Source organism: Amblyomma americanum, chromosome 1 (assembly GCF_052857255.1).
Source record: "Amblyomma americanum isolate KBUSLIRL-KWMA chromosome 1, ASM5285725v1, whole genome shotgun sequence".
Classification (NCBI taxonomy): Eukaryota; Metazoa; Arthropoda; class Arachnida; order Ixodida; family Ixodidae; genus Amblyomma; species Amblyomma americanum.
The window spans coordinates 331,003,156-331,008,872 of NC_135497.1; the positions used below are offsets into that span (position 1 = coordinate 331,003,156).

General features: G+C 49.3%; 1 pseudogene; it reads left to right on the plus strand.

Annotated features, from left to right (window-relative positions):
• Nucleotides 1-3,164: 3,164 nt before the first annotated feature.
• On the plus strand, nucleotides 3,165-5,396 carry LOC144120861 (cullin-3 pseudogene; annotated as a pseudogene).
• The last annotated feature ends 321 nt before the right edge of the window (nucleotides 5,397-5,717 follow it).

Below are 5,717 nucleotides of genomic sequence, written 5' to 3' on the forward strand. Positions count from 1 at the left end.
TCCAATAGCGGTCGCAGTAGGCCGACTGACATGGAATGCCCTTTGATTTGAGTTGAACGCCTCCATACGTTTATGCAATGGGTTCAAATCTCGTTGCGGCATAGTTAATTTAGTAATTTGTTTCATGCGTAGCTTTCTTGACTAGTGCAAGCAGTCGTAACTCGCACGAGACAACACAGGGTCCAAGAGTGGAATTAGCCGGGCCAGTTGGTACATGACACACAAATAACAGCGCGACAGACGGGACAATAAGGAAGAGACACAAACACGAGCGCCACAAACACGATCGGCAGAAACAGCGCTCGTGTTTGTGTCTCTTCCTTATTGTCCCGTCGGTCGCGCTGTTATTTATGTGCAATACAGGGTGTTTCACCTCAGACTTTACACGATTTAGCCGCCATGGTGGCTCAGTGGTTATGGCGCTTGGCTACTGACCCGAAAGGCGGCGGTTCGATCGCAGCGGCAGTCGCATTTCGATGGGGGCGAAATGCTAGAGGCCCGTGTACTGTGAGATGTCACTGCACGTTAGGTGATAGAAATTTCCGGAGCCCTTCACTACGGCGTCCGTCATAGCCTGAGTCGCTTTGGGACGTTAAGACTCCATAAATCATCAAAGCCAAACTTACTCTATCTAAACCGCAGCAGTGGCCTAGTGGTTTGAGCATACGCCTCGCATGCGGGAGGTACAGGGTTGGATCCCCAGTGCCGCCGGGTACAAACCAGTGATACAACGGGTACAAACTTTCCCCTGACCTGGTGCTCGGCTTCTTGAGGGTGAAATGCTTGGGAAATGGGTCTTTGACTCCACCGTGAGTAGAAGAAAATACCTTGTGCCATGGCGCTCTTTGGCCAAAGCTGCCCTATAGCTCCATAAAAATCCATCATCATCACCATCACCTTTACGCTATCTAAACCCATTACACTATCGCGGCATACCCTGAAGGCGGAGCTTAAGTTTTCTCTGCAATTTTTGTCATCGAAGATGTGTATGAGGCTAGAAACCCAATAAACAAAGATTATTATTGCGAAGGACAAAATCTCTCTACATGATTAGGTCGAAGGACACGTTGCCCTCTTTTTCGCGAATTAGAATTTACTGCGTAGGCAAGCTAAGAGAAAAGAGCAACCCATCAGCTATATGTAGAGTGAAAAATGCTTATGAAACAAACAGATGGCAAGCAGCTGTAGTGCTCTCTCAGAAAATGCTGCGAGTTGACAGTCCACATTAATGTGTACTATCGGCCGCAAAAGTTTACCGGATGAGAGCGTGCGAGAAAAAAAAAATATTTCGATGCAGTCACGTAAGCCAATGGTCTGACATGTGTGAAGGTATGTGGGAACGTGCATGCTCCATCAGCTGGTAACTTTACCAAGCGGCTGGGTATCGAGGCAGGGCATCAGTAATTCTTTTCCCGAGAACTCGCACTCGGTAATTTTTAATGTCTGAATAACATAGGACTTGGAGAAACATTTTTCCAGCCAGGCATTACTTTGCGTAGGTTAAATATATATAATCTTTCTACTGTTGCCCCAAGTCTCACCCCAAAATTTTTGTTTTGTTTTGCCATGAATGTGCGTTGCATATATATGTACTATATATGTACTGGACCAGTAACTTGCCAAAAATCAGCAGCGAAAAGTCGCAGAAACATCCATAAGTGCGTACGAACACGAACGCATTACGTAACCCGTCATTTCCGGCCCCGAATCGTGGCCTCCTCATTCACATCGATGGCCGTAGCGGTAGCTTCCAAGACCCTGCATAAAACTAAGTGGAAGCTTCGTGACTGCTAAAAAGGTGTTCATGGACAGTAGTTTTAGGTCCAAAAAAAAAAAAACAACAGCTCCAAATTACAGAGTGTAGTGAAAATGTGAGAGATCAAGCCTGCGAAAAGCAATCGTAAGGTCAAAGCACCGCGCCTTTTATTGAATATTAGTGCGCCTAAAGGGCTCAGCAACGATTCCTATAAATGGCTGTTCCCCACGCACTTACTCTCAAACACTAGCCAGAAAGTCTGATCGCAACCGTTTTTCTGTTCTTTGATTGTTTTGTGGTGAGCATACTGCTGCTTATTTTTGTCTGCTGTTAGCTGCTTTGTGCAAATTGATCTGTTCGACAGGTGACATTGTCGCAGAATGAAAAATAAAGTTAATCCGGATTGCAGGTTCAGATACTAGCAAAACCGTCTCCTGCGTGTATGTGATCGTCTCTTGCTCTTGTTGTTGTCCTCAAGAAGCTAATGGTTTGGTTTAGTTTCTTTTATGGGGATTTAACGTCCCGAAGCTACTAAGGCTATGAGAGGCACCGTAATGAAAGGCTTCTGAGATTTCGACCAACGGGGTTCTTTAACGCATCGCACAGTACACGGACCTCTAGAAATTCGCCTCCATGTAAATGCAACCACCACGGCCGGGATCGAACCGGCGCCTTTCTGGTCAGCAACCGAGCGCCATAGCCACTCAGCCACCGCGGCGGCATAGAAGCTAATGACACGTTGTTGTTGTTGTTGGCCTCATAAAATGGCATACACCCACAAGGGACATCCTAGTGCGAGTGCGCATCATCGTCGTCTTCAACGCCGCATGCAAAGCCTGGTGCGAGAGCTCCGTTCCGCGGCATTGCCCTCTCATCGCCGTCTTCTATGCAGCACTAATCCAGATGTTCAGACCCGAGCAAAAAAATCATTTGCTTTTCCGCTAAAAAAAAGGACAGAAAACTGAATCAGTCATCATGTGCGTACCTCGTTTTAGTCATTCAAGCATGAAAAATTCGTAAAATCAGCTGGCAAACAAAAGCCCGTGCTTTCGCTCTGAATCGAATGTTGTAAACATAATCTGTGAATTTTTCACCAATAAACCACTCATCCCGCCACTATGAGATCTCCATTAAATATGTAACGTTAATTGAAACTGTTTGGCTGTAATGCAGCCGAGTTTGATATGTTTAGATTACTGGAATTAATTTGTGTTTCATAACTACGTCCGCATTGGAAGAGTACCTCGACGTTCTTGTGCACGTGCACGCGCATGCGAAACAGTCATACCGGAAGAGAAAGAAGTGCCGATGGCTCGAGCAGAGCTGTAAACAGCGAAAAGAACGTGAAGCGGCGGACGCCATAGCCTCAGTGCCAGAGAAGAAAAAATCCAAGAAGGTGTGGGTATCGATGTTTCGCCGTCCGGGGGAAGATGACATCCCCGATAACGTCTGGCAGCCCTTGTGGAACGCCATACAAGGTATCCAGGCGAACGGCTCGGATGGTGAGCGATTCGACGAGCTGTACCGCAGAGCCTACGCCATGGTGTTCCACGGACAAGGGGCGACACTCTACGGCGGCCTGCGCGAAGCGGTAGTTGAGGAACTGGTGAACAACGTGCGGCCAGGGATCGTGGCCTCCGCTCAAGACACCTTCCTGCAAACACTAAACAGCGCTTGGAACGAACATCAGGCCAAGATGAAAGTTATAGACCACATTGCCTTGCATATGGACTCCGTGTACGTACCGCAGAACGAAGAGCATAGTGTGTACAACTTGGGCAGGGTTATTTTCCGGGACGAAGTAGCCCGCCACATTGACATACGGGATAAGCTTCGTGATGGACTGCTTCACATGATAAACCGCGAGCGCATGGGCGAGAACGTCGACAGGGTGCTGATCAAGGACACTTGTGAGATGCTGGGAAAGCTTGGTATTGATAATTCAGTCTACGAGCAAGACTTCGAGCGCCCATTTCTGGCGCAGACCGCACGTTTCTACGCCCTGGAAAGTGAGAAGCACCTTGCTAAAATGTCGGCGATCGCCTACGTCGACATGGCGGAGCAGCGTATCAGCGAAGAGGTGGAGCTGGCAAAGGAGTGCCTGAGTGTTTCCACCCAACGCCTCATCAGACATGTGGTCTACGAGGAGCTGGTCGCAAACCATGTCAAGAAAATCGTGGATATGGAAGGCTCGGGAGTTGTACACATGCTGGTACACAAACAGGTGGAGGAACTAGCTCGCATGTTTCGTCTGCTTAGTCACACGAAGAACGGCCTGGAAACATTTTTAGATCGTGCGAACACGTACGTGCGGGAGCTTGGCAGGTCAATTATGACGGAGGACGGTGACGAGACAGACTCACTCTGTATTGTAAAGAAGCTTCTGGATCTTAAGGACCAATTTGACCACCTACTGCACAGCTCTTTCAATGGCGAGCGCCTGGTGAAGCAGATGATCGATGCCAACTTCGAGTACTTCCTCAGCCTCAACCGTAAGTCGCCCGAGCATCTGGCCTTGTTTGTAGATGACATACTGAGTAACAGCATAAAAGAAATTACTCGCCACCAGCGAGAGCAGCTCCTCGACAAAACGGTCGCGATCTTCCGGTTCCTGAAAGACAAAGACCTTTTCGAGAGCTACTACAGGGAGCACCTATGCAAGCGGCTGCTACTTAACGAAGGCGTTTCAGAGGATGCCGAAAAAAGCATGATCTTCAAACTCAAGGCTCAGTGCGGCCGCATGTTCACGTCAAAACTTGAGGCCGTGCTCAACGACGTCGCTATCTCCAATACCATGACAGCGCAGTTTAAGACCATCTTGGCTTCATGTGAAATCGACTTGCATGAATTAGACCTGAATGTACGCCTGTTGACCAAGGGCTCTTGGCCTGTTCCAGCGGTTACGCAGCAAATCAAGATTCCTGCTGCCCCCCGTGGTGTTTTTGAGACATTCAGGCTGTTCTACATGGCGAAGCACAAGGCCCGGAAGCTGACTCTGCAGCCACAGTTTGGCTCGGCGGAACTGAGTGTTTTCGACGAGGACAACGAGCTGTCCATGTATTCTGCGTCCCCACATCGTTCCAGTGACGCACACACGTACACCATCCTGGTATCCACGTACCAAATGTGCGTTTTGATGCTGTTCAATGACCTCGAGAGGATCCCGTTCGAGGACATAGCCTACAAGACTGGCATTCCCGAGGAGGACTTGGTGAACGTGCTTCTGTCGTTGTCAGCAGGAAAATCCAACGAGAGGGTGCTCGTCAAGGAACCCGAGGCAAATGACATCAAACGAGGCCAGGTCTTTGCAGTGAATCACTCTTTCGCTCCTGAATCTCGCCAGGTGAAGATCGTGTTGCTTGCCGCCCAGAGGAAGAACGAGGCGAATAGGAACGAGGCGGTGGCAGGAAACGTGATCAGTGGAGAACTAAGGTTTCAATTGGACGCCGCCATTGTGCGAGTGATGAAGAAACACCGGAAGCTCTCCTACAACGAGCTCGTCCCTGAGGTTATCAGCTTGCTGCGCATAGGGTTCATCCCTAGCCCCCATGAGATCAAGAAAAGGATCGAGGCCATGGAGAAACGAGAGTACATAAAGAGGGCTCTCGATGACGAGGACGTGTACACCTACGTGCCATGAAAGGGCGAGCGGCGCTCGTAGCGCGAGCTGGTCTCCGTCTTCAAGCAAAATCTCCTTCGAAAAATAAATTCCCCAGGTTTGCGCCACAGCCTTTTATATTTCCTTGTAGCTGCTGGGTGGGAGCCGCCGCAGTGGCTCAGTGGTTATGGCGCTCGGCTGCTGACCTGAAAGACGCGGGTTCGATCCCGGCCGCGGCGGTCGAATTTCAATGGAGGCGAAATTCTAGAGGCCCGTTTACTGTGTGATGAGAGTGCACGTAAAGAACCCCAGGTGGTCGAAATTTTCGGAGCCCATCACTACGGCGTCCCTCATAGCCCGAGT